Genomic DNA, 27,419 nt, shown 5'->3' with positions numbered 1-27,419 from the left:
CACAGCCACTAACTCACCCACGTAGCTACTCACACACCCACTTATATACCCATACACCAACTCAAACACTCATCCACATAAGGATACATACAGTTGCACAGCCTCTCACATAATATATGTTAGAAGTAGTAGCACTCAGTAGTAGTGCACCTAATATATTAATTTAACTTTTTTAGTAGGTTAGTATATATGTTTAACACCCATAAACTCTTCAAAACACTTACACTCACTTGATGATGTCATCAGCGATGTCATTTGAGATCTCATCATTGATGTCACTGACCATGTCGTGACTGATGTAATATGTGCGTCATTAAAAAGTGCATTGCAAGGGCGTAAGTTATAGTTAGCTCAGGTAACTATATCTGCTGAATTTCACTGGTTTTGTATGAGTGAAATCTGAGCCTAACTACAACGTCCCTGAAACCTTTGTTTTTTCCAGTATATATATATATAATACTATAGACACAGCGTCATCAACTGATGTAATCTCAGCAGCGAAAAGTGATGTAGACAATGAAGTGACAGGAGCACCAACAGTGGGGTTTACAAAACTTTCTTTAGCACAAGAAGTAAGTTGCCTATGCCAAGACCGCCGGCATACCCTGAGACCACGGATTCCAGCAAGCGGATGAACAGGCAACAAAACGCAAACCGCAAATGTAGTGAAAGGCGGAAGTGCCACAAAAGAAAAGTCAAACGAAAAAAGACCGCAAAGAGGTCGGTGGAACTAGCAAAATCGCAAATCTACCCAAAACACACACCCCAGCTCAGTAATCAATCTCACCAATCTACAACTCACTAAAAATGATGAAACAATCCTGGGCTTAGGTTTGACATACTGCCCCCCTTGTAATTTTAACTATGCGGACACTAGGATGGATGCTTACAAGTTTGTGAGAAAGTTAAAATTGAACAAATGCTTTTTAATGCAGCCAAACAGGAAAAATCAAATGGAAATACCAAGTAGTCCATCACTATTGGAAGCTGGAGATCGGGCAGCTTTTGATGAAATTTGGTTGTTGCAGAAAGAATCTGATGTATCAACGGATATTTTAACTATGTCATCAAGGGAAGATCAGGGAATTTGCAGGACTCCCTTTAAGCCTAAATCTGTATTTCAACCTATTATGACCCACGATAATTTGGACGTATATCAAGAACTTATCACCAGGGATCTGAAAAAACTCTATGTTGCTACAAATAAAATCCATGCCACGATCAAAAAAAAAAACAATGCTATAACAATTTAATCAGAAAAATCGAATCAGATAAAAACATAATTGTTAGGCAAGCTGACAAAGGGGGAAATATCATCTTGTGGCCCCGCCAAATGTACATATGTGAAGCCGAAAAACAATTACAGGACTCTATGTGCTACAGAAAGAGCAACTTTGCAGTAAAAAGAATGCATGGCAAGATCAAAATTTAAAATTAATGGCATGGAGAAGTGGAAATCTTATTTCCAAGGAGGAATATGAGTTCCTTAAAAAATAACATCCGGTGATACCAACATTCTACTTGATACCAAAAATCCATAAAAATGTGGACATACCCCCCGGTCGTCCAATTATTTCTGCCATCAATAGCTCCACAGAAAATATCTCAAAATACATAGACTATTATTTGCAGGATTGACTCAAAGGCCTGTGGTATTATGTTCAAGACACTTCAGATTTTATTTGTAAATTAGATAATGTTGTTTGGAATTCTGAATGTTTATTAATGACATTAGACGTGTCTTCACTATACACCTCCATAAAACACTGTGACGGGATCAAAGCGGTACAGCATTATTTAGACAAGAGGGCAATGAATTTTTCAATGTACAACAAAATGCTAATCTCCATGATACAGATGTTTAGAACAGAACTATTTTTTATTTAACAATCAAGTATATCAACAAATCAGGGGGATGGCAATGGGGGCCTGCTTCTGCCCCAGTTTTGCATGTTTACACATGGGACTGTGGGAGGAGCAGGTCCTCATGATGCAACACCAAGCCACCATGCGAGATCATGTACCGATCTACCTCAGATACATAGATGATTTATTTATGGTCTGGCGGGGCTCCAAGGTAGAGGCACAGCAACTTAAATTTACACTTTACCTCCACAATCGATGATAAATCAGTTTTATTCCTGGACACTGAGGTGTATGTAGAGGGCACCAGCCTAGCCACCAGGTTATACAGAAAGCCGACTGCAGGCAATACTATCCTGCATGCGGCAAGCCAACATCCCCACCATCTAATAGGAAGCATCCCCTTTGGGGAAAGGCTGCGCATTCGAAGGGTGTGTAGCTCTGAGTTGGAGTGTCAGATTGCCCAAGAAGAAAGCCGGAAACGGTTTAGAGCTAGAGGATACTCGGATGAGATTCTCACAAAAGCTATTAACAGGTCCAGAGCTCTTACAAGAGATCAAGCTCTTACTCCTAAAATAAATTCAGTAGGAGGTATAGAGGAGAATTCTCAAATTCAATTAAGGACAATAATAACATTCAACAAACAACATAAACAGATCAGGAAGATTTTCTATAAGAATTGGAACTTAGTGATAGGGGATCCTGTCATAGGTGGGTTAGTCTCGAAGAAACCGGAGCTAACCTTTAGAAAGTCTCCATCAATGGCAGATAAACTAGTTAGTAACTGCCCAAAGGTGTCACCATCTAATACTTGGATGACATTGAGTAAAAGGTTTTAAGAAAGGCTCGGTTTGCCAGGGGTGTGGATAGGGTTGCAATAAAACCCAGTATTCAGTGCCATTTAAAGACACTCAAGTACTAATAAAGAAGAGACTGATCTGCAAAACAGACTATGTAGTCTATGTGCTGCAGTGTCCGTGTGGGTTGCGGTATGTGGGGAGTACCCGACTACCCGCCCACGAGCGGATACAGCAGCACATCAGGGCCATCACTGGCAAAGATCAAGCCTATCCGGTGGCCCGTCACTTCGAGAATGTACATGGTAGTGACCCAAAACATCTACAATACTTTGTAATTGACTGTGTAATGCCATTGAAATGTGGAGGGAATAGGGAGGCCCTATTGCGCCTTCTGTAGACCAGATACATATTAGAGCTAGATAGTAAGACCCCAGGAGGTCTTAACATGAGCGAAGATCTGTACACCTGTATATAGCTTTTCCTACATTATAGCTAATCTAAAGAAGCGTATCTGTGTTCAACACGTCAACTCCCTAGTACCACATTAATAAATGAGTTACCAATCTGTCAATGGACATAACAACAATAGAAAAGAATGAACATGTAAAAATCTGTAAATAGTCAACTTCTACTCAAATGTTTTATAATTTGCACTAATCACTTTATAACTCCAATTTACAGAGCACTAGCACTTTGGTTCCACATTGAAGGAAGGAATGGATAGTTTTGATATTGATAGAATCGATAAAGTTTGGAAAAAGACTTTTTAAATAATACCCACTGGGGTTATATTCAAATTGTTTGTGATGTTGAGAAACTGAGTGTACATAGAGGATTTTTATATGCAGTTTGTTTTAATGGTCACATGTAAAATTAACAGTAAAATAAACGAGTTCCCGTGGCAAGATTACTAGTTAATCAGGCCCAGATGTTAATATTGGACGTTCGTATTGTACAAATGTGACAAAACATATGCATGTATATAGCAAAATTATACCAAATTTATTGTTGTATTAAAAAACATAAAAATACACATTAAAAACAATTTCACATTCTATTGACATATACTGCTAAAATTATCACAGTGCTAAATCACATCAAAATTATTAACTCAAAAAATCAACTAAAAAAAGGGACAATACCATACAGTTTATCAATTTTGAAAACACAAAAAGGGGGAGAGACAAACAAAAGACAGTATAATTTGTCCTTCAGACTTTGCACATTAAGTATCCTAATTCAAAAACCCATTCCTGGACACATTAAATTCTTGCGATACACAGGAGAAGCTTGATTACTCAATTGTGCAGTTTGTTGGGCGTCGACGCGTTTCGATAGCTTAGTTATTATGCCATCTTTCTCAAGACTGAATTAATGGTCTCTCCTAATAAACGGCACTGGATGGTTGCCTTGAGGTTAAAAAGTCCTGTTGGTAAACATACTAGGATCAGTATTTTTCACAACATTCTCAACGTTACATTTCTAAATTCCTATTTTTATAAAACATCCACAATTCGCCACTTCAAGTGTGCAGTCATTAATCCTTTAATAGGCATCAAGTACATTGTTTTACAAAACTTCTTAGTTTCTCCTTCTTATCTAAAGTTTTGGGTCGTGTACCTTGTGTTGCGTTCATTGTAACATTTTCCATTTACCTTATTGGCCTCACAATTATTTCAACATTGCTTTGAACAGAATAAATACATGTCCAATATTACCATGTGTGCTTGGTAAATTACATTTGTCCCAGTAGAGGGGGCCCACTACCCAAGGAACGCTCTGGGGGATAAGATCACCATAATCTATCGTCAGTCTGTTATCTCTTTCATAGCGGCTACCAGTGTTTTTTTACACCTATAGATATATCATACCACCCTCTCATGGAATTAGTCCCTTATCTCATATTATAATTTGAAGATCTTCTGTGTTGCCGAGCTCACATCATGGGGTTTTTGGGCAAATCTGCAAGGTAGTTTATTTTTTGTTATTGGGCTTTATAAAGCAGAAAAGTTATACCCTCACATAAGAGTAGTTCTCTCTATCTGGATACATTATGTCTTTTTTTTATTTAACTAAAAAAGATCCTACGTTACCTGAGTGTATCTTTAATATGGCTTCCACTCATGCCCCTGTTATGCGGTCATTCGAAATCATACAGGATCGGAAACTATATAAAGAAGAGTTTTATAATTTGATATCATTAATTGTTTCCTATGATTTCTTGAACTACCTAGCATTCCTAATGTTTCTACACAGTGCGGTTCTTTGTTGTTTGGTAGATTTACCTGGTTATACTGATGCTTGTTCCCAAATTTGGGGTTCTTTTCAATTTAGCTGTTTAAAACGGTGCCGCCTTCTTAGAGAAAGTTGCTCCCTCAGCTCTACGTATTAAGTATTTTCTAAAAAAGATAAACATGAAATGGGCATCTTTTGCAAACCGATCTACCCTTCCAGTGCGTAATATATCTGATGCGCTGTAAACCCACCTCGTATCGTGCCTTAATGCGCTCTTAATCAGGGTGGATATTCGGCGCCGTGTGCAAGCTTACTATATCTGCAGGGGGATTTAAATTAGAGACAGCGCAGCTCTGTTAGTTGCAGATACTGTCTCCCAAGATTTCGTGATGGTGCTAATAATCAACAGGGGGGGCCCCATCGGCATAAGCGTTAAGGACTGCACACTTGAAGTGGCGAATTGTGGATGTTTTATAAAAATAGGAATTTAGAAATGTAACGTTGAGAATGTTGTGAAAAATACTTATCCTAGTATGTTTACCAACAGGACTTTTTAACCGCAAGGCAACCATCCGGTGCCGTTTATTAGGAGAGACCATTAATTCAGTCTTGAGAAAGATGGCATAATAACTAAGCTATCGAAACGCGTCGACGCCCAACAAACTGCACAATTGAGTAATCAAGCTTCTCCTGTGTATCGCAAGAATTTAATGTGTCCAGGAATGGGTTTTTGAATTAGGATACTTAATGTGCAAAGTCTGAAGGACAAATTATACTGTCTTTTGTTTGTCTCTCCCCCTTTTTGTGTTTTCAAAATTGATAAACTGTATGGTATTGTCCCTTTTTTTAGTTGATTTTTTGAGTTAATAATTTTGATGTGATTTAGCACTGTGATAATTTTAGCAGTATATGTCAATAGAATGTGAAATTGTTTTTAATGTGTATTTTTATGTTTTTTAATACAACAATAAATTTGGTATAATTTTGATATACATGCATATGTTTTGTCACATTTGTACAATACGAACGTCCAATATTAACATCTGGGCCTGATTAACTAGTAATCTTGCCAAGGGAACTCTTCAGGGATGTCATTTGAGATGTCATCAGTGATGTCATGAGTGATGTCACTGACCATGTCATGAGTGATTTAATATGTGACGTCATCAGCAGTGCATTGCGGGCACGCGAGTTATAGTTAGCTGAACTAACTATAACGGGGGAATTTCAATGGTTTTCTATGAGTGAAATGTCCAGCTAACTATAACTGGTGTGAAACCTATGCTTTTTCAGTGAATTTCAAAAGTTTTTAAAATGCTAATTCCTAACTATAACTTGTGTGAAACCTATGGTTTTTTCAGTGAATTTGCAAGGTTTTTTAAATGCTAATTCCTAACTATAACGTGGCTGAAACCTATGGTTTTTTAAGTGAATTTCAAAGGTTTTTTAAATGGTTATTCCTAAATATAACTTGGCTGAAACCTATGTTTTTTTCGGTGAATTTGCAATGGTTTTGTAAATGATAATTTTTAAATGTAATAATTTTTATATTTTTTATACTGATTTACAACATTATTATAAATTATTTATTTTTAGATATATTATTTTTTAAATTACATTAACAAAAAATGTTTGTACACCTCTCTGCAACGCAGCCCCCTGGCGTGTTTGCAGAGGGGGAACGAATTCCCCTTGCATACTGGGGCCAACTAGCCCACCTGGAACCTCCAGTATGCACCAGGGGGCTGCATGGCAGAAAGGTGTAATGAGGCCACACCCTTTTTTACACCTGTCTGCAACGCAGCCCCCGGGCGGGTTTGCAGAGGGGGAACTAATTCCCCTTGCTTACTAGGGGTCCCTGGGGGCCAACTAGCCCACCTGGAACCTCCAGTATGCGCTAGTGGGCTGCAGTGGAGAGAGGTGTAATGAGGCCACACCCTTTTTTACACCTCGCTGCAACGCAGCCCCGGGCGTGTTTGCAGAAGGGGAACTAATTCTTCTTGCATACTGGGGGTCCCTGGGGCCAACTACCCCACCAGGATCGTCCAGTATGCGCCAGGGGGCTGCTTTGCTTTGACCCGGGGGACAGAAGTCCCCGGGGCAGTGTGGGGAGGATTGGGGACTCCCCACACTTCTTTATCACTATGCCCTTGCGATTTGATCCCCCCGGGGGGTAATTTTTTAAAAAACATACCGGGTTTAAAAAAAAAGAAATTGAGCCTTTTTTGTCCTTTTGGGACCACCGGGGCAGGCCTAGGGGGTCCTGGTGTGTCAACATTGCCCCCTTTTTTTGTTCCACACGTTTTTGTTTTTCTGCTTTCTTGTGCCTCGGTCTACCTAGCACAAGATGTTTTCCCACACTTCCTGGTTAGAAGTGTTGACAGCCAATGAGCATGCTGCTTTCTCGTGAAGGCATGCTGATTGCCTGCCACTGTCTGTCAACACCCCATACCAGGAAGTGATGGCAGCCATCTTGTTCCTCGGTAGAACCAAGGCACAAGAAAGCAGTGAAACAAAGGTGGAAAACACGCAAAGAGGGCAAGGTAGTAGCACCTAAGCGAGGTACGCGCATGGTGCGCGTACTCCACAATTCCCCCCCCCAAAAAAACTTAGGGGGGGCCTTGGGGGTCCTTGTGGGACCCTCTGAGCAGGCCTAGGGGGTCAGGGTGCTTCTACCCTGCCCCCTTTTTGAGTTCTACATGTTTGTTTTTCTGCTTTCCTGTGCCTCAGTCTACCGAGAAAAAAGATTGCTGCCAACAATTTCTGTTTTGGAGTGTTGACAGTGGCAGCCAATCAGCATGCAGCTCGTGCATGGAGAGGTCCGCGTACGGTGCGCGCACCGTGCGCGCACGTACGCGGACCTGTGCGCGCACTGTGCGCGTTTATAGATATATACATTTTTTTCAAATTCGATTTTCTCAACAACTACTAGAGGGATTTATATCATTTAAACAAAAGGGCGATCTGCGAATCAGACTCTACCATTTTGCCAAATTTGGTGTAATTCCGTTCAGCGGTTCGGGCTGTAGTCGTGTCTAATCGTCCTTTGGAAATTAACTTGGGGAAAACATGTTTTGGGACCCCCTTTTTTCTCGGCCCCCGCTTGACGAATCTTCCCGAGACTTTCAGGGAAGGAGCGGAGCGGGCGGGCCATCCTCTTTGAGAAATTCGCGAAGATTGAACAAATGGCGCCAAAGTTATTCCCAACAGAATGTTGCGGATTTCCTATGGAAACTAGGTCCTAACTATAACTACCTACTGGCGACCGCCAGTAGGTAATATATATATCTATGTGATCAAGACAGTGGATACTGTCGAAACGCGTAATGGCGGGCATGCTGGGCGAGATTGAGCAAAAATAAACGCACTTGTTTGGCACCATTCCTGGGTTCCTCTCTTCGTTTGTCCATGGCTGTGTGAAACTTGGCAGCATTGGAGTTTGGAGACGAGTTTTTCCTTGATATATATATATATATATATATATATATATATATATATATATATATATGGAAAACAAAGCTCCTCCTCAGCACGCTCTGCGCTCGCAGACACCGCTTCCACGCCAGCAAGAATGAGGAACGGACCAGCAAAGTCAGCAAGATGTTTATTTATTCATCCACAGAACCAGCGACGCGTTTCGGGCAAAGATGCCCTTGTTCACGCTGCAACATAGTTAAAATTTGAATGCTTTTTTATATACTTTTGATGAAGACTATCACCACCCCCTAGTGGTGACCTCCAGTGTCACATGTGCAACAAATAGTGTAAACATACTATCGCTGCAAGTCTTTTCTTTATCATTGCACATGAAAAAATTATTACTGGTTAAATCCATGTAATTAAAAGCAGCCACAAATTGCATTCAATAGAAAAATATGTTCAGAGGCTGATATTTGCCAGTCAACAAAGATCTAAGTTTCTTTAAACTCGCAAAATATGGATTAACGGTCTAAATACAAAAGTCATAATCCTCTGAGCAAACATTTATAGAATAATTGGCCCATCAGGTTGTTTGTAGCATTTCTTCTAACATGTGCAAATCTATACAATAGCAGCGAAAGGTAAAGTGCAAAAAGTGTAAAAAAGTGCAAAGTGTAAGAGTCAAAAAGTGCAAAGTGCAAGAATAAACCGCATTACCATCGGAAAGGAGATACCATCAAATTCATACATATATAGATTCTCAAATTCCTGAATTTATAAATGACTGTATGACTGGATAATTGGTTCTCTAAAATTACAAATGGTAAAAAAGTGTCAAAAAGTTAAAAATGGGTATATGTAAATATAGTACCATACCCCATGAACAAATACATGTCATGACATACTATACACTGATCCAAAATACTATAGAGAAAGTGAAATAGATTTCATAATATTCCAGTATAAAACAGTTCATATGTAAACATCAAAGGAAATAAGCCTAAAAAAACTTAAATACTATGATAAATACAAAACTATAATATACATACAAAGTAATAGAAGTGTACGTTACAGATTGAATTTATACAGTAAGGTCTTTATCCAATATATTCACACGCTTTTACTATCAAAAGACTCACTAATTATGTTCACAGCTCTGCTGGTGCCTAGATAACATTTCTCCTAATAGGGAACCTAACTTGGAGAAAAGGCACCACAAGTGAAGAAAACTGAACGACCAATATACAAACTTTGCAGTATTAGGATATATAGAGTTAAATACTACAAGAAGTGATGCATTTCTTCGATATTATTGAGCTCGTTCGGCCAACGGCTATCGAGCTCTAAAATAAATTTGGTCTCCAATTTCCTGAGCTGCAATTCACGATCACCCCCTCTTTTCAGAAATGGGACTGCTCCAATAACAAAATAACTCAGGCACGTCAGGTCATTATTGTGGACCCTTTTAAAGTGATGGGCGACCGGATAGGCCGGGTCACTATGTAATATTGCCCGTAAATGCTGCAATATCCGGACATGCACCTGGAGCTTAGTGCTGCCCACATATCTAAGTCCGCAGGTGCATGTCAGGACGTAAACAGCATGGTCTGTCTTACAAGAGAAGTTACCCAAAATTGGTTTGGCAATGGTGCTAAAGGGAGTGGAATAGTGAGAAGTGGTGGTACCAAATTTACAAGTACGGCAGTTAGAGCATCTGAAAAAACCTCGAGCTGGACGTAACCAAGGTGTTTTAGTTTTGAGCTCGGGAGCTGCTCTATCCAGGGAATTACCCATGGTTTTGGCGCGTCTAAAGGTAACAGTAGGGGAAGCAGGCAATCTGGTATTAAGTATGTGGTCACTAAGGACGATAGGCCAATTCATTTTTATTTTTTTTATTTTTATTAAACCTTTGTTATGCAGCATGTAAATACAATTACGGGCCTACAACCAACCTGGCCGGCCTTGAAATCTGTTTGTAGCAATTACGGCCCTCAAGAATTACCTCAGTATTCCACCTCACATCATATTGCTTACAATGCAAAAAGCACTTCAGCTGGACGCGCCCACCGAGGTAAAGGATCAGTGAAGGTTCATTTTAAATTATATAATGAGAAGGATCATATGGCATACAATCAAGCTAAGGGCATAGGGTGGGCAATGCACACATCAGGATGTCAGCAGAGCTAGTAACCGTTGTCGACTTGTCGGTGCTACAGTACACATATCGGAATGAAGGAATAAGCACTCACAGTCCGCACCAGTCATCGCCCACCCCATGAACGCAAAACCACCTTAAGAAAATACCAATATACCAAAACACAAATACGACAAGAGGCGTAATACTTAATCTCCATAATGACCCAAGAGAAAGGAAAGGAATAAGAGGACGAAGAAGGATAAGTGAGTGAAGGAAAAAACGGACCCATAGAAACTAAAAAAGGGGACAAGAAAACAAAAAAGGGAAGGACCCCTCCCCCTACCCCCCACCCTGCACCCCTGCAGAGGCTATGGCTTACCCCCCCCTAGCAGCGTGCCTGTCGCCCCATAAAGAATACCCGAAATATAGTTACAGGAGAGGGAGAAGAAACCCTTTAGGCCGAAGTAGCCCAAAGTGTTACTCAAGAGAGAGAAAGAGAGAGGAAGGAACAAAAAGGCCGTAGAAATGAAAACACCCCCGGACAAGAACTGCCCCCAACCCCCCACCCTGCACCCCTGCAGATGGCTACAGCCTAAACCCTAGCAGCGTACCTGTCGCCCCAAAAATAAAGAAACCCCTCCCAAAGGTAGGAACCCCCCCCCCGCCCAGCCCGAAGGCCAGCAAGGAAAGAATGCAGAGGAGGGCCATTCTGTGTGTCCCCCGGTCCCCCCTCCCCCCCCACGTACGCCATGATTGTACAAAAAGCAGAGCCAATTCGTGGAAGATATACACAGAATAGTATACAGACAAATCGTAGGAGTCCTGGCCACCAGCGTGAACCCCGTAACAAACACAGTTCTGCCAGCCAGCCATCAGATATCAGTCCCGGTTCAGAAAACAGTTTTCAACCCTGTCCCCGTCTATCCGGCCCCTCCTTGTGCGTAAGCTGAGCAAGCAGTATTTGATAACATACATTAAAGCCCGGTCTTACGGCAAAACAAAGTCGCTCCAACCCCCATTTAGTTTCAAACAATCGAGAACCAACCGTCACTGTCCTGCTAGGCTCGAGCCATATCGTTGGTGTCACTTCACAGCTCCTGCGACCAAAGTGTGGGCTACAAAGTATCAAGGAAAGAAGCACTGCTACAGTTCGTGGCAATCGCAACAGCCGGGGTTTCTGAGGAGCTGTCCGGTGGTAGTCGTTCGTCCGGGGAGCAGGACACGGCCAAGTAGAGTCGTCCGCACCACACCTCGGGTCAGTCGGTATCTCGGGAGAAGACGGGACACTCCTCGCTGGGGAAGGTGCAACGCCAGCATCATGCCACCGCAGGCAGCACAATTCTCTTTGTCCCAAGGAGGAGGAAATGGCGTCCACCCTCTTCTCCAAAGCCCAGGCGCCGCCAATAAGAGCCACGCGAAGGGAACCCAGTGCCGCCATGAGATCATTCAAGTCGGGCTCCTTTCCAGATGCGTGCGGGGCAACACCACAATCCACAACACTCTCCCTCCCAGGTGGGGGTACCTGATGTAGGGCACCTTCCCCCGGCATAGCTGACCTGGCGCTGTTCAGCCCTGTGATGATCCGGTATGGGTCAATGACATAATAACGTGGAACGGCCCGATATGGCCCGGAACAGTCAGTGCCAGGGACAATGGGCTACACAACTGGCGGTGCAGGTCGGAGCCCCTGCTGTAGATAACAGGGTCCCGTATCTCAATGTAGGCTGTCCACAAGTCCCGGTAGGGAGTCGAAACAATGGCCGCACTCGACAACAAAGAAGGGCAGGGCGATCACAGCTGTCCCCAAAGCCGCGGCGCCGCGCGGCTCACTATGTCATCCCTCGATGCGGGCTGGACGAATGCCCTATGAGGCGAACGTGCCTCAATTAAGGCCGATTACTCCTGCCACCCGCTCACGGCCGAGATGGTCCCACTGGCGTCCGGCCTCGCTGCACACTCGGGACCCCGGACTCAGTCCTCCAAAGGCCGGAGAGGCCGTGGGGAGAGTTCTGCATTTCTACCGCAGGTAGGGATCACCGGAGCATATCGCCGGTGTCCCCTGCACTTCATCTCCATGAATCTGCGGCGTCCGCTCAGGATGGGTATCAGGATGTCGGCGTGCTGGGAGAGGCCACCCGGAGCCGGGAGCCTAAGCAGCCGCTGCGATCGCCATCTTGGCTCCTCCCCCTGCCTTGATAGGCCAATTCTTGTTGATTATAGACTTAATTTTTCTGTCCTCTCTACTGTATGTAGTGATCAGGCGTGGACAATCAAATTGAGGCTCTGTTATAATAGGGGTTTCAGCCACAGAAGTTGACATCGGAAAGAGACTCTCCCTGGACCGAGATAAAGATTTTTTAATGGCTGTCTTCAGGATGGTATCAGAATAACCCCTTGCCTTTAACCGTGTCATAAGTTCTCCTAAACATGTGTCATAATCAGAACTGCAGATCCTCTTCAGCCTTAAGATCTCGCCATAGGGAATTCCTGAAATGGTGTGTCTAGGGTGCATGCTAGTTGTGTGCAGTGTGGCATTGCCCGCAGCGGGTTTTCTGTGAAGCATAGTATTGAGTGTGCAATTAGTAACGTACACCTCCACATCTAAAAATTGGATTCTGTTCTTGTCAATGTGCGCAGTAAAGTTGAGATTAAGGGAATTATTATTTATTTCTTGAATAAATAAAAGGGCTTCCTCTTTGGTACCTCTCCAAGCTATGAAAATATCATCTATGTACCTCAAGAAACAGCTCACATGGCCATCCATCCACGCTTTGTGGTGCACATTGAGGACCTGCTCCTCCCACCAGCCAACGTGTAAGCACACATAGCTGGGAGAGAAGCAGGCCCTCATCTCCACTCCTCTGAGCTGTCTGAAGATCTCCTTGCCAAAAGAGAAAAAATTATTGTGGAGGCACCATTCCATGAGACACAAGATGACCTTGTTGTGTTCATAATACATAATTGATCGCTTGGAAAGGTAATGCTTCACTGCTGAAAGTCCTTGTTCGTGGTCAATGCTTGTGTAAAACGCCTCTACATCTAGTGAGATGAGCCACATATCATTATCCCATTCAATGGTAGTAATTTTACTTATAAAGTCACTGGTGTCACGTGTGAAGCTGGGTAGTTGTTTTACAAAGTCTTGGAGAAAAAAAGTCAATATATTCCCCAACTTTTTCACCCACACTACCAATGGCCGACACAATAGGCCTGCCGGGTACCGGTTGCACAGCTTTGTGTACCTTTGGGATAAGGTAAAGAGATGGCAAAACAGGAAAGTTAATACACATAAATTTGTGTTCCTCTGATGAAATCAAGCCCTCTCTTTTCCATTGGCCTAACATCTTGTGTAGTTTGCACTTAGCGTTCTCATATTCTTTGTGTGAGGCTTTAACGTAACATCGGGGGTCGTCAAGTTGGCGTTTGGCCTCATTGATATAATCCTGTTTGGGCCAAATTACTAGATTACCCTCTTTATCCGATTTCTTGATCACGATTTCATGATTATCCCCCAATTTTTTCATCAACTTGTCATAAGCGCGTTTGATATGTATCTCCTTTTTTCGATGTTTGTTGTTCACTTTTGAATGTAGTTTTTTAATGTCGTTGGTAACGCAGTCGTGGAAAATGTCTATTGCATCTTTAGGCATTAGAGGAATGTACTTGGATTTACTCCGAAATGGACTCAAACCAGCACCCTTTTGGGAAATTGATATTCTCCTTAAACGACTTTGCGTGGCCTCATCAGGATCCATTTCAGAATTGTTGGAAGAGTCGATCAAGTCGTTGGCGTCCAAAAAGGTGTGTGTGTCAGCAGCACATAGTTGATTGATGTCGCTAGGCACATTTTCATCACCTAAATTGTCCGTTTTGTTGAGATCTTTTGCGGATTTCAAGGCAAAATGTTTTTTTAATTTTAGCTTCCTTATGAAACAAAATAGATCTACCCTGGTCATGGCATAATTGAAACTCTGTACAGGTGAATAGTTCAATCCCAATGATAGTAGCTGTTCTTCTGCCTTGTTTAAGGTGACATTGGAAAGATTGATAATCGTATTATTCATTAACCATTAACGGCGTTTCCCCCATGTTTTCTTCTTCTTTTTTTGTTGTTGTACACCGGTGTTGTTTCCGTTTGCGCCGTCGTGCTTTCCGGCGTTGGTTCCTCCTTTGCCTGTTTGCGAGTTGGGTTGGCATGACCTCAGGGTTTGAAGCCTCTCCTCCACAACGAAATCCATTTCTTGCTGGAGGTTGAGTGTTTCCAGTCCCATTAAGTTTAACTCTGAGTTGGAAGAACAAGACAATAAAGAGTCAGCACTAGATGCGCTTGTTAAAGATGAGATATCGCTGCTCAGTTCATTACTTTCGTTGTTAACAGCGCCAGATGCCATAGTGTTGGTGCTAGAGGCAGGCATAGTGTTGTTAGCGTTATTTCCCATAGCATTTTTCTTTTTAGTATACGATTGTCTTTTAGCTGTATTATACTTGCGTGAGAATGTAAAAATCCTGCCATAGCGATAGTCATCGGCATCTCGAGTGAATTTGGAGGCTTTGCGTGTCTTTATTTTCTCCTCGTGTGGAGTAGTGTGGCTCACTGGTTAGAGGAGGCATACCCTGAAGCAGAGGTCAGACCCGGGACCAGGGTTCAATTCCCGACGCGGCAGGGTCTGAGCCCAAGTGTCCACGGACTCGATAATTCTCGCTCCGGTGCCTACTCGAATCACGGGTTCACACTCTGCAACTCTGGGCAATAGGTTGCTTAATCTCCACTACGGCCCCCCGCGGCGGGATGCCTGGCTTTCACCTTGGAGATGCCCAGTACGGGTTATCTCACAGGGAAAAGCCAGGACGGGTTCCCAATGCAAGCGCCGAGATGCCCAAGGGTAAGTCGAGCGCTATATAAGAACACACATACATACATACATACATACATACATACATACGCAACTGTTCATTCATAATGTCTGTTAGTCTTTTAATCTCTTGGGGTTCCGGGCAAGCATTTATTTCCATTTCAACTGTTTTAATTTGCTCTAACAATTTTGTGCGATCGCTGGCAGCGTATTTAATTAGTATGCAAACGAGATTCATGGAAGCGGCTAGATTGCTTTCGCCCCATTCTTGTAGCATAGCCGGATCTGGTTTATCGAAACTAGGCGCCAAGAGAATGCGCAATCTCCGGGGGACACGACCAACCTCCTCATATTTACTTAGGGATTTATGCTTCCACCATTTAGTGCATTCTGCTTTACGCAATTTTTCCAACTCTTTAAACAACAATTTTAAATCCCTCGTTTGTGCCGTATTAGTGCCACTCTGCGATGGTGCTTTGTCATGACCTGAGGGGTTATCAGTCCCATCAAACAATGTGAGAGCGGCTTCCTCCCGCAATTTATCAATTTCCTCTTCATTCATGTTGTTAGTTCTGTTATGGATTCGGATTGTAGCAGGCAAACGTGATTCTTATGCCTGCATCAATTATGCTGCTTGACAACTTCACCACCGGGTAATATTGCTGTAACACTCACACCTCGTGGATGGCGGGAACCGCTCCGTGTTCCGCGTCCTCCGACGCAACCCTGTGGGGCAGCTCCGACCGCCAGCACTACTCGGTTCAATTTCAGCTAACCCAGGGACAGCCGCTGTAGTTACCACACGAGATCCAAGAACAGCGATTTGATGGCGGCTGTCGGCTTACGGTGAAGGGGTCCGTTACGGAAGCAAATCAACTTCCGTTCACATATGGAAAACAAAGCTCCTCCTCAGCACGCTCTGCGCTTGCAGACACCACTTCCACGCCAGCGAAAACCCTTACGTGCTCGAGTGAGTTTCTGATTGGCTGGCAGTCGACTGTCAACATTCCAAACTGTCCAAACCAGGAAGTGTTGGCCACCATCTTGTTTTTCAGGAGAACTGAGGCACAAGAGAGCCCAAAACAAGAGTGGAAAGCACGAAAAGGGGGCAGGGTAATGACCCCCAACCCTCTAGCCCTTCTCAGGGGGTCCCAGAAGGACCCCCAAGGGCAAAAAAAACCAAAAAACGAGGGGTACGCACATCGTACGCGTACCGTGCGCGTACCCCTCGATTTAAAAAAAAAATTATACTTTTTTTTGCACTTGGTGGTCCTTCTGGGACCCCCTGAGAAGGGCTAGGGTGTTAGGGGGTCTCTACCCTGCCGCGTTTTCCACTCTTGTTTTGTGCTCTCTTGTGCCTCACTTCTCCTGAGAAACAAGATGGCTGCTCAGGTGGTCCCAGAAGGATAATAACATATATAAACGTTATCCGCTAATAGAATTAGCATTTACAAAACCTTTGAAATGTATTAAAAAAATATATAGGTTTCACGCCTGATATAGTTAGGAATTAGCATTTAAAAAACCTTGCAAATTCACTGAAAAAACTATAGGTTTCAGGCCTTATATAGTTAGGAATTAGCATTTAAAAGACCTTGCAAATTCACTTAGAAAACCATAGGTTTCAGGCCTTATATATTATTATAGTTAGGAATTAGCATTTAAAAAACCTTGCAAATTCACTGAAAAACCCATAGGTTTCAGGCCTTATATAGTTAGGAATTAGCATTTAAAAAAACATTGAAATTGCTCCTATATAGTTAGTTGTACTAACTATATTTCGCGCACCCGCAATCCACTGCTGATGATGTCACATATTACATCATTCATGACATGGTCAGTGACATCACTGATGACATCTCAAATGACATCACTGATGACATCACTGATGACATCTCATTTGACATCACTGATCACATCACTGATGATATCATTCATGTGATAATACGATGCACCTCCTCACACTCTAATATAACCTTTGATACACCCAGTGTTAAATACAGACTACCATTCTTGAAACCATTGACACACCAATACCAGTTACTACATACGCACTCACTGATTCCTAGGTCTACACACACATTCACTCATTCACCCATAGAATCACTCATACATACAGTCACTCATCAATACAACACTATCATATGCACTCATACACCTATACAGACACTCACACACTGCCACTCATCCATGGAGTTACTCGCACACCTAGTCAGTCATGCAAAGAATCAATCACACTTCCATTTCCTCAACTATACAGTTATACACACAACACCTTACTTATTCAAACATATACTAACACATACTTACTCTCTTATACAATCACTGATACAAGTACACAATGATCCATACAGCCACTCGCACATTCACTGGCTCTCATGTATAGTCATTTATATTTGCCAACTCTCACATGCACTGTGTTTTACATATGTACTTACTTGGACATGTAGCACTGAGATATCCATTCACTCACCAACACACCCATGCACACAGTCAACTGCCCATATAGATGTTTCCACATGCACTCTTGAACTCATACACCTAGTGAATCAACTGCTCACACATCTATGCACAGAGTCACACATCTCCCAGCCACCCACACACACACTCAGTCTCCCATTCAAATACTTGGGCAACCAATCAAAACCCATATAGCCACTCATATAGCTACTGATCAACACATGCGGCAGCTTACACAGAAACCGACATACTGATGCACACATTCAGACAGTTTAGTCACTAACCCATGCATTTAGTAAGACACATTTAATCACTCACTCATACAGTCAGTCACGTACCTACTAAATCCTTCATCCAGACACTTATACATCCACTCATTCTTCAATATGTACATATTTAAACTTTACAGAAACACACAGTCACTGGATGATGTCATCAGTGATGCCATCAGTGATGTCAAATGAGATGTCATCATTGATGTCATCAGTGATGTAATTTGAGATGTCATCAGTGATGTCATCAGTGATGTCATTGACCATGTCATGAATGATGTAATATGTGACATCATCAGCAGTGGATTGCGGGTGCACGAAATATAGTTAGTACAACTAACTATATAGGAGCAATTTCAATGGTTTTTCAAATGCTAATTCCTAACTATATAAGGCCTGAAACCTATGGTTTTTTAAGTGAATTTGCAAGGTTTTTAAAATGCTAATTCCTAACTATATAAGGCCTGAAACCTATGGTTTTTTAAGTGAATATATATATATTATCTGTGCAAGATAAAAAATACTCCATGGACATCTGACTCTTTACTCATTGCCCTCGATATAGAGTCCCTCTATACTAGTATTGAACATAATAAGGGATTACTGGTAGTGGAACATTTTTGAATCGGTAAATGAGATGTAGGTAAAAATTCGGTCTTTTTTACCGAATCGGTATTTGCTATTGAATCCTATGGGCCTTGAAGCCCAATTTGCTAAGGGGGACAGGGTGTCACTTTGACACCCTGTTGCACCCCAGTAACTGGCTTTTGCGCCATGTGGCACACATACATGCCCTTAGTACAGATGTGCATGTACACAGGAATTCGTAATTTACCATGCAATTATATTGCATGGTAAATACCGAATTCTAAAGGCCCTGTAGCACTGTTAGAGGTGCTACCTACATCACCAAATACATTTTCGCTATTTTTACCGAATGGTAAATTTACCGAATCGGTAAAATGTACAGAATCTGTAAATTTACTGATTCTGTAATTTTACTGATTCGGTAAAATTACCGATTCGGTAAAATTACCGAAAATGTATGTTTTTAAAGCCCCTACATCTCCATAGCCCTTTACCGGTCGGAAACGGTCGAAAATCGGTATTTTCGGCCGCTTCCGACCGGTAAAGGGCTACCTACATCTGGCCCTAGACCACTTAACTGTTACAATCATAATAAGATGATCTTAGAGCTTATTACATGGAGTCTTAATAACAATTTCTTTATCTTCGGCAAGGACATTTATTTGCAGAAAAGGGGTGTTGCTATGGGGGCCTGGTTCTCTCCCAGCTATGCGTGCTTGCACGTAGGCTGGTGGGAGAAGCAGGTCCTCATGGGAAAACTTCAGAATATTTATTCACAACACATAGTGCAATGGATACGATTCATTGATGATGTTTTTATGATTTGGAGAGGGGATGAAAACAGTGCCATTAACTTTATTGAAGAACTTAACATCAATCAAGAAAATTTGAAATTCATGTATAAAATGAGTAGACACACTATAGAATTTATAGAAGTTTTGTGAAACACAATAAAATTGCTTAGACCACTCTGTTTAGAAAAAAGACGGCGGGGAACTCAGTTCTCCATGCCAGCAGTGCACATCCTCGCCATGTCGTTGACAACATCCCCTACGGGGAGTTGCTCAGGATCAAAAGGATATGTAGCACAGAAGAAGAATTGACAGTTTGCACAACTCAAGCTCTTAAAAGATTCAGAGAAAGGGTGCTGAAAATTGCAGCTGATAAATCAAAGGAAAGATCAAGGGAATCCCTGTTAAATCCTCCAGCAACTCCCTGCCCAGAGAACACCAATAGTGATGACAATTCAAATCTAAGATTTATGACAACATACAATTGTCAAGAACGGCGCATTAGAGCCATCTTGACAAAAAGTTGGCCAATACTAATGACCGATGGTGTCCTAGCACCTCAACTAACAAGTGGACCTAATATTACATATCGAAAGGGTCCTTCTATGCGCCAGCATGTATCCAACTCCTTCCCTGAACTACTGAAACCTGAATCTTGATTAAAACCCCGCCTGGGGTTTACCAAATGTTCTAGTTGTAGAGCATGTACGTTTGGCATCAACACCACCAAGTATGCCACTCCGTTTAGTCCAACTCTGTCACCTATCACGGGCATCTTCAATTGCAAAACGGAGTATGCTGTCTAGGTTCTGACGTGCACCTGCGGCCTGAGGTACGTTGGTAGCACCAGGCTTCAGGTGCATGTCAGAATTTTACAGCACCTCCGAGCTATCGTAAACAATGATAGCGCCTATCCTGTCGCGAGGCACTTTAAGATGGTCCATAATAACAATCTCGACTGTCTTACTTACTTTGTTTTAGCTGCTGTCCCAAAGCCACATAGGGGAGGCAACAGAGACAAAATGCTCAAGCAATTGGAATCTAAGATGATCCTTGAATTAGACAGTAAGGTCCCAAATGGCCTTAACACAACGGAAGATCTCTATCATTTTTTATAAAATGTGCAACTGTCTACAAACTTAAACTGTATCAGATCCTAAATCCTAGTTTGTGTTCTATGAATATCAGTTCAAAATTTTACCACCTTCCATACTCGTAAAACACAAACACTGTTTCCTAGCCATTCTTTTTTTAACTGTATATATTTTCCACTTAGGTGCAGAAACTGTTTTATAGTTTGTTTTGCACCATGAAAATGCACCTGGGGGTTTTCTTTTTGGTACAAATTACGCATAATTGTTTACATACATCTCTATACAGTCGTTTATCATAACAGAAGGGTTGCCATCATTATAGATGTCCCGATTAGTCTATTGTGTATATTTATATTATCCTTTGCGTATTTGCACAATTTTGATGTTTACAAAAATAATTTTTACTATATATTTATGAACTGTTCAAATCGTAATAATATGTATGTTATTTAATTTTGATAAATTGTAACATATTTATTGATTTTTTATAAAATCGACAAAATATTATTATCAAAATTGCATATATTTGCACAGTCAGTATGTTTACATCTGTTGAAATAATGTTTACTGAGTATATGTTTACATTTTCAATTTTGCACAAATATCCATTAGACTATTATAACGTTTATCTTGCATTCAAGTAGATATAATTATTTTAACATGTCCTAAATTGAAAATTAATGTCCGTGGCACTTAACGTAAGTGCCAGCTCCTTGGGCACAACCTTTTAGAACATGTTCCTCTTTGTTATTCCGAAATAAAGAAATTTTTTCACATGAATTCTTGTTTCAGATTTTTCTTTTCATTTATTTCATGTTGTCTTCACATGAAAACGATTTTTCAAATGATTATAATCAACAAATTTCATGCTTTAAAGTTGATACAACACATATAGGTACATCACTACCCAATGCATTTCGGACGGTCTGTCCTTCGTCAGGGGTATTCTGTAAACAAAATGAACATTCTATGTATCAAATCCTCCAAGAAATGCCTAATTACATGTATATACAACATGAGTGCAGCGAGTTTTAAAAGTGCTTTTAGATCGCTTTTCACATCCCAAGTTATATTCAGTGGTTATTCAATGTGCTCTGTGTGGTGCCCGAGTATTGATAAAAAGTGATAGACTCAGTTACGTGTCTAAAATAGAATATAGCCCATAGTCTCGGTAACCCAACCCTTAGGGTGATCATTCGGCGTGGTTGCGTGTAAAAAATAACGAACATAGCATGAATCTCAAAAGGAAACAGTAACATGCATTCGTGCGCATTCTTTCTGGAACTTACTTGTGAGGTAGTATAGACCCATGCGTCTACTTCGTTCGCCCCTCGCTACCGAGTGTAGAAAGTATCGCAATATATGCGGAAGTGGAATCACCCGTGTGCTACCAACATAAAAAAAGGACTCTGTAAACGGCGGCCATCTTATAGTGGTGTAAACCCCGAAACGGATGAAAATATGAAAAGCGTGATGTATAAGTGATGTAACTGACGATTGATTTAGAGAACAAGTGATTTAAATAAGTAAAGAATGTTAATCTAGGGGTGAAAGACCAGTATGGTACATTGCATTTTCAAACATACACTTTATCACACAAATGTTTCTCAAAGATAACATAAAAACTCCATCCGGTCATTTAAACCATGAGGTTTGGAAGATTGCAGGAACTTAATCCAGTGATTTTCGCGTTTCAATAGAAAGTTATTATTGTCTCTGTCATCACGCTTTTCCACTACCTCTACAGCAGCAAATCTGAGTTGGCTGACGTTGTGTTTGTTTTCCTTAAAGTGTAATGCTAGAGCAGATTTTGTATTTCCAGTTCTTATATTGCTCTTATGTTCATTGATGCGTACTTTCAGTTTACGTGATGTTTTTCCAGTGTAAACCAGTCCGCATGGGCATTTGATTATGTAAATTACATTTTCTGTGTCACATGTAGCATTCAATCTTAAATTGATGTTAGTGCCCTTCATTGGATGTTTCATCAATGGCCCTTTTATCAGGTTATTACAATTTTTGCAGTTCAGACATGGTTGATTACCTTTGAAGGTGACAGAAGAAGTTGTTTTAGGCTTCTTAATGATTTCTTTCAAATTGTTCGGCCTAGTATACGCAAATAGTGGTTGGTCTTTGAAAATTTGATTGAAATCCTGTTCAGTGCTGACAATTGGCCAATGTTTCAATATTGAGACTTTGTATGCTTTTGAAACAACTGAAAAATTTGAGACAACTACAGGTCTCTTCATTTCATCTTTTCTTCTGACCGCTAAAGCGTCTTGTCGAGTGATCTTTTCACATCGTTCCTTGGTATTGATTAGGATTGATTGAGGGTAACCTCGTTGTCTGAAACGTTCCATCATATTGGTAGCTTGTTCTTCATATTTATCTGAATTAGATACTATCCTCTTGACCCTGAGTAGTTGGGAGAATGGAAGATGGTTCTTGAGAGGTTTTTGATGGAGTGACGTATAGTGAAGTATGTTATTTTTATCTGTCTCCTTTCTGTATATGTTGGTTTCCAAATGATTGTTTACTCTTGTGACACTCACATCCAGGAAAGTGATTGTATTTTGGCTCTTTTCAGCAGTGAATTGTATCCGATCATTAATGTGATTGAGTTGTGTTAATGCTGTTTCTAAAGATGTTTGATCGCCTTGCCATAGGACAAATATATCATCGATATATCTCAAGAACACCCTGGCATGTGTATCCCAAGGATGACAATTCAAGATATAGTTCTCTTCGAAATGTTTCATGAATGCGTTCGCATAGACCGGCGCTGCACAGTTGCCCATAGAAGTTCCGGACAACTATGCATAACACTGGCCCTCCCATGAGAAATAACTTTGTTACAAAGTGAAATGCATCAATTGCAGGATGAAAAGCTGGAAATCCATCTCTAAATCAGAGTTTAGTAAAATGTTCTCTATAGCTTCCAAGCCAAGATCATGTGGTATACTGGTGTATAACGCTTTCACGTCTATGGAGCATAACCAGATGGGTTCATTGTCTTCAAAAGTGATGCCATCTATCTGATGCAAAAAGTCTGTCGTATCTTTCACATAAGTGCAAGATAGTTGGATCAAGGGTTGTAGGTATTTGTCAATCAATTTGCCAGTATTCTCATGGATGCTACCCCTAGTTGAAACGATTGGTCTAAATGGTGGGTGTCTTAGATCTTTATGAATTTTCGGTAGCATGTACATGCTAGGGGTTCTTGGATTGCTTGGAATCAAATACTGTTTGGTTTTTTGATTGATAACGCCATTCGCATGTGATGTGGTTAGAATGTTAACCAATACTTCCATGTATTGTCGAGTTGGATTTTGTTGCATCAGACTATAGGTGTTGGTATCTGAAAGATGCTCTTGTACTCGTTCTCGATAGTAAGTAGTGTCCATCAGGACTAGGGCACCCCCTTTGTCTGCTGACTGGTATGTAATCTCCTCTCTTTTGGCTAAGTTGTTGAGAACCGAGTATTCCTTGTTAGACATGTTGATCAATTTTTTCTTCCTTGTGTAGTTGAAGCTCGAGATGTCATTTTTTACTAGGTTTTCAAAGATATCCAGAGATTTGTGGCTCACAGGTGCCATGAACGTACTTTTTGCTCGTAGTCCTTTCAATTGGTCAGCTTGATTACTATCTGTTGTTGGTGCGATGTTCTCAAAGAAATGTCTTAAGCGCAAGGTGCGCATAAATTTGAATAGACTAATTTCAAGCTCCAGTTCATTGGTGTGGCTGGTTGGAATAAAGGAGGTGCCTCTTTGTAATACTTTCGTTTCTTGTTCTGACAGAGTGTAAGATGAAATGTTCACAACTAGGTTGGTTTCTTCTTTGGCTTCTCCACTCTTTTGCTGAGTGTTGTGTTCCTGAGGTCCCTTTCCGTCTCTTTTTCCTTTTCCTTTTCTTTTTGCCTGGCTCCTCCTGGGTCTTCTTTTTGTCCTTCTCCTTCCACTAAAAAAGGGACCGCAGTAAGATTAGATGATTCTGCACTTGTGGAGGGTCCTTGTGTGTTTATCCGTCTTGTGTCAGTGCGTGTATCCTCCTCCGAAGAAGATGTCTCTGTTTGGACTTTTGCGGTCTGTTTTGGCGTCTCCTGGCATAGACCTCAGCCCAGGAGTACACCTCCCCCAGCTTGTAATCAATAGTGTCCCTACGATACTTGCGTATCTTACGCTCGTTTATCTCTTTCGTGTGTCTATCAAGCTGAGTTGAAATGTCATCTAGTATCTTGTTCATCTCGTCCTTGGTTAGCATGTCAGAAAGTTCTTGTTTATTTTGTTCTATATCCTTGTTGAGTTCTTCAATAGCTCTTGATAGTTCATCCACGATCAGTAATATGAGATCTAACGAACATTTATTTAAGATGGCATACCATCTGTCCACAAATTTCGAGCTGTTCCTGCAGAGCAGTGGTTTTAGCGGGATTCGGAGACCCCTTGGGATCCGTTGGGCTCGGTGATAGCGAATTAGAGTACTGGCATGTAGCCTTTGACTGATTTCCTTTTTTGTCAAATATAGCAATTGTTTAATGCAACTTTCCTTGTTCCTGGTAAAAACCTGTGGAGTAGACACCTCGGGGATTAGTGCATAGATTTTATCAATGTCTTCAGCATTGAAGGCAAAAGTGTCCGCTTTCAAATCTGTTAACGCCGTTATGTCATCATAGGCCATGTTTTTTGTGTGGGGTGCAGTAATCCAAGTCAGGGTAAATGAATTCACAATAAAGATGCGGATTGCGCACTCCTCTGTTTAATCCCAAACTGAAAAAGTGTGGTGTGCTCCAGGGATATCACTCCCCGACATCAGAAGTGTGGTAATCAGATTAATGTCCGTGGCACTTAACGTAAGTGCCAGCTCCTTGGGCACAACCTTTTAGAACATGTTCCTCTTTGTTATTCCGAAATAAAGACATTTTTTCACATGAATTCTTGTTTCAGATTCTTCTTTTCATTTATTTCATGTTGTCTTCACATGAAAACGATTTTTCAAATGATTATAATCAACAAATTTCATGCTTTAAAGTTGATACAACACATATAGGTACATCACTACCCAATGCATTTCGGACGGTCTGTCCTTCGTCAGGGGTATTCTGTAAACAAAATGAACATTCTATGTATCAAATCCTCCAAGAAATGCCTAATTACATGTATATACAACATGAGTGCAGCGAGTTTTAAAAGTGCTTTTAGATCGCTTTTCACATCCCAAGTTATATTCAGTGGTTATTCAATGTGCTCTGTGTGGTGCCCGAGTATTGATAAAAAGTGATAGACTCAGTTACGTGTCTAAAATAGAATATAGCCCATAGTCTCGGTAACCCAACCCTTAGGGTTATCATTCGGCGTGGTTGCGTGTAAAAAATAACGAACATAGCATGAATCTCAAAAGGAAACAGTAACATGCATTTGTGCGCATTCTTTCTGGAACTTACTTGTGAGGTAGTATAGACCCATGCGTCTACTTCGTTCGCCCCTCGCTACCGAGTGTGGAAAGTATCGCAATATATGCGGAAGTGGAATCACCCGTGTGCTACCAACATAAAAAAGGACTCTGTAAAAAAATTTAAAATTGACACATAATAACAATACTGAATTCATTCAGTTTAAGATTTTAGATGTCTTTTACCCTTCTGTTCGAAATTCAACAATTATAGACATTGTGAGTAGTATGTCTTCTATATTCATTATCACATGGTGTTCACTATTGCATTTAAAAATAATTGCACACACCTGCTTAAACTATATGTGAGCAAGGGCATCCGCCCGAAACGCGTCAGACCGTAGTGCTGTAACCAACGAAATAAACATCTGGCCTAAATTTGTGGGACTCGCCGTGGTTTTCTGTTCGCCAGTGTTGGAGGTGCAGAGCCGGTATTTGTGGATATATATATATATATATATATATATATATATATATATATATATTTTTTTTTTTTCCAAAGTCCGCTCAAGAAGCGCTGACAGCGGCCCCTCGGGAAGTGGCACCAATGCCGGCCGAGCACGCCGGTAATGTAAATATTCCAAAGTAACAGGTGCTCTCAGTCCGCAAAATAACACAACACCGCTAAAGTCTCCAAGGGTGTTTATTTAAACTAACAACATGTTTCGGCTGCGAACAGCCTTGATCACGTTAGTTTGAAAGTGAGCAGTTTCCGGTAAATAATGTCAAGGTTCATGGCCATAGAAACAGGACTTCGTAACACACATCGTAAATATAAAGTTTCACAATTGTAACAAACATATTTACATTGGTAACGTAATTTACTGTGTCGAGTATTGTCCAACACACATTTATAACGATATAAAATAATTCTTTCACATCGTACACTCTTTGTTGCAAATACAGAAATTCATAAGTTCCCGTTTTTCTGCACTCTCCTGTTGCCTGCACAGAAGAAAAGTGCCCCTTTGGATGCATTCGCCCCAATGTGACCAAAAATAACCGGGGCAATCACCGCCATGATTGTAGTCAAACAGCAACTCGGAACTACACGTTGCTACGACAACCAGGCGTGAGAAAGTATACAACTTGGGAGCTGAATCACAACCCAATACCTGTGTGCATTGCCTGGAAAAGAAATGTGAAACACTACGAGGATGTATACGTCGTAAATTAAGTACGTGTGGATTGTATGTACATGTGGACCAACATGCAAAAGATAAATTCATACAAGTTAATTAAATGCAGTTGGTGCATATTGACCTCGGGTCTATGGAGTAACCACGGTAAATGCAACTACATTGGTAAGCAGATGTGAGCCAACATACAACAGGAAATTAAAATGCACATAGTTGTTTTGTGCACTTGGTACATACTGACCACAAGTCTATGTCTGTGAAATACATGGGGACAACGTGGCGGGTAACAAATGTTGTCTGATGGATTGTAAAGGTCAAA

This window comes from Lissotriton vulgaris, chromosome 3_1, assembly GCF_964263255.1.
Source record: "Lissotriton vulgaris chromosome 3_1, aLisVul1.2, whole genome shotgun sequence".
NCBI lineage: Eukaryota > Metazoa > Chordata > Amphibia > Caudata > Salamandridae > Lissotriton > Lissotriton vulgaris.
Note: the sequence above shows the minus strand (reverse complement) of the source record.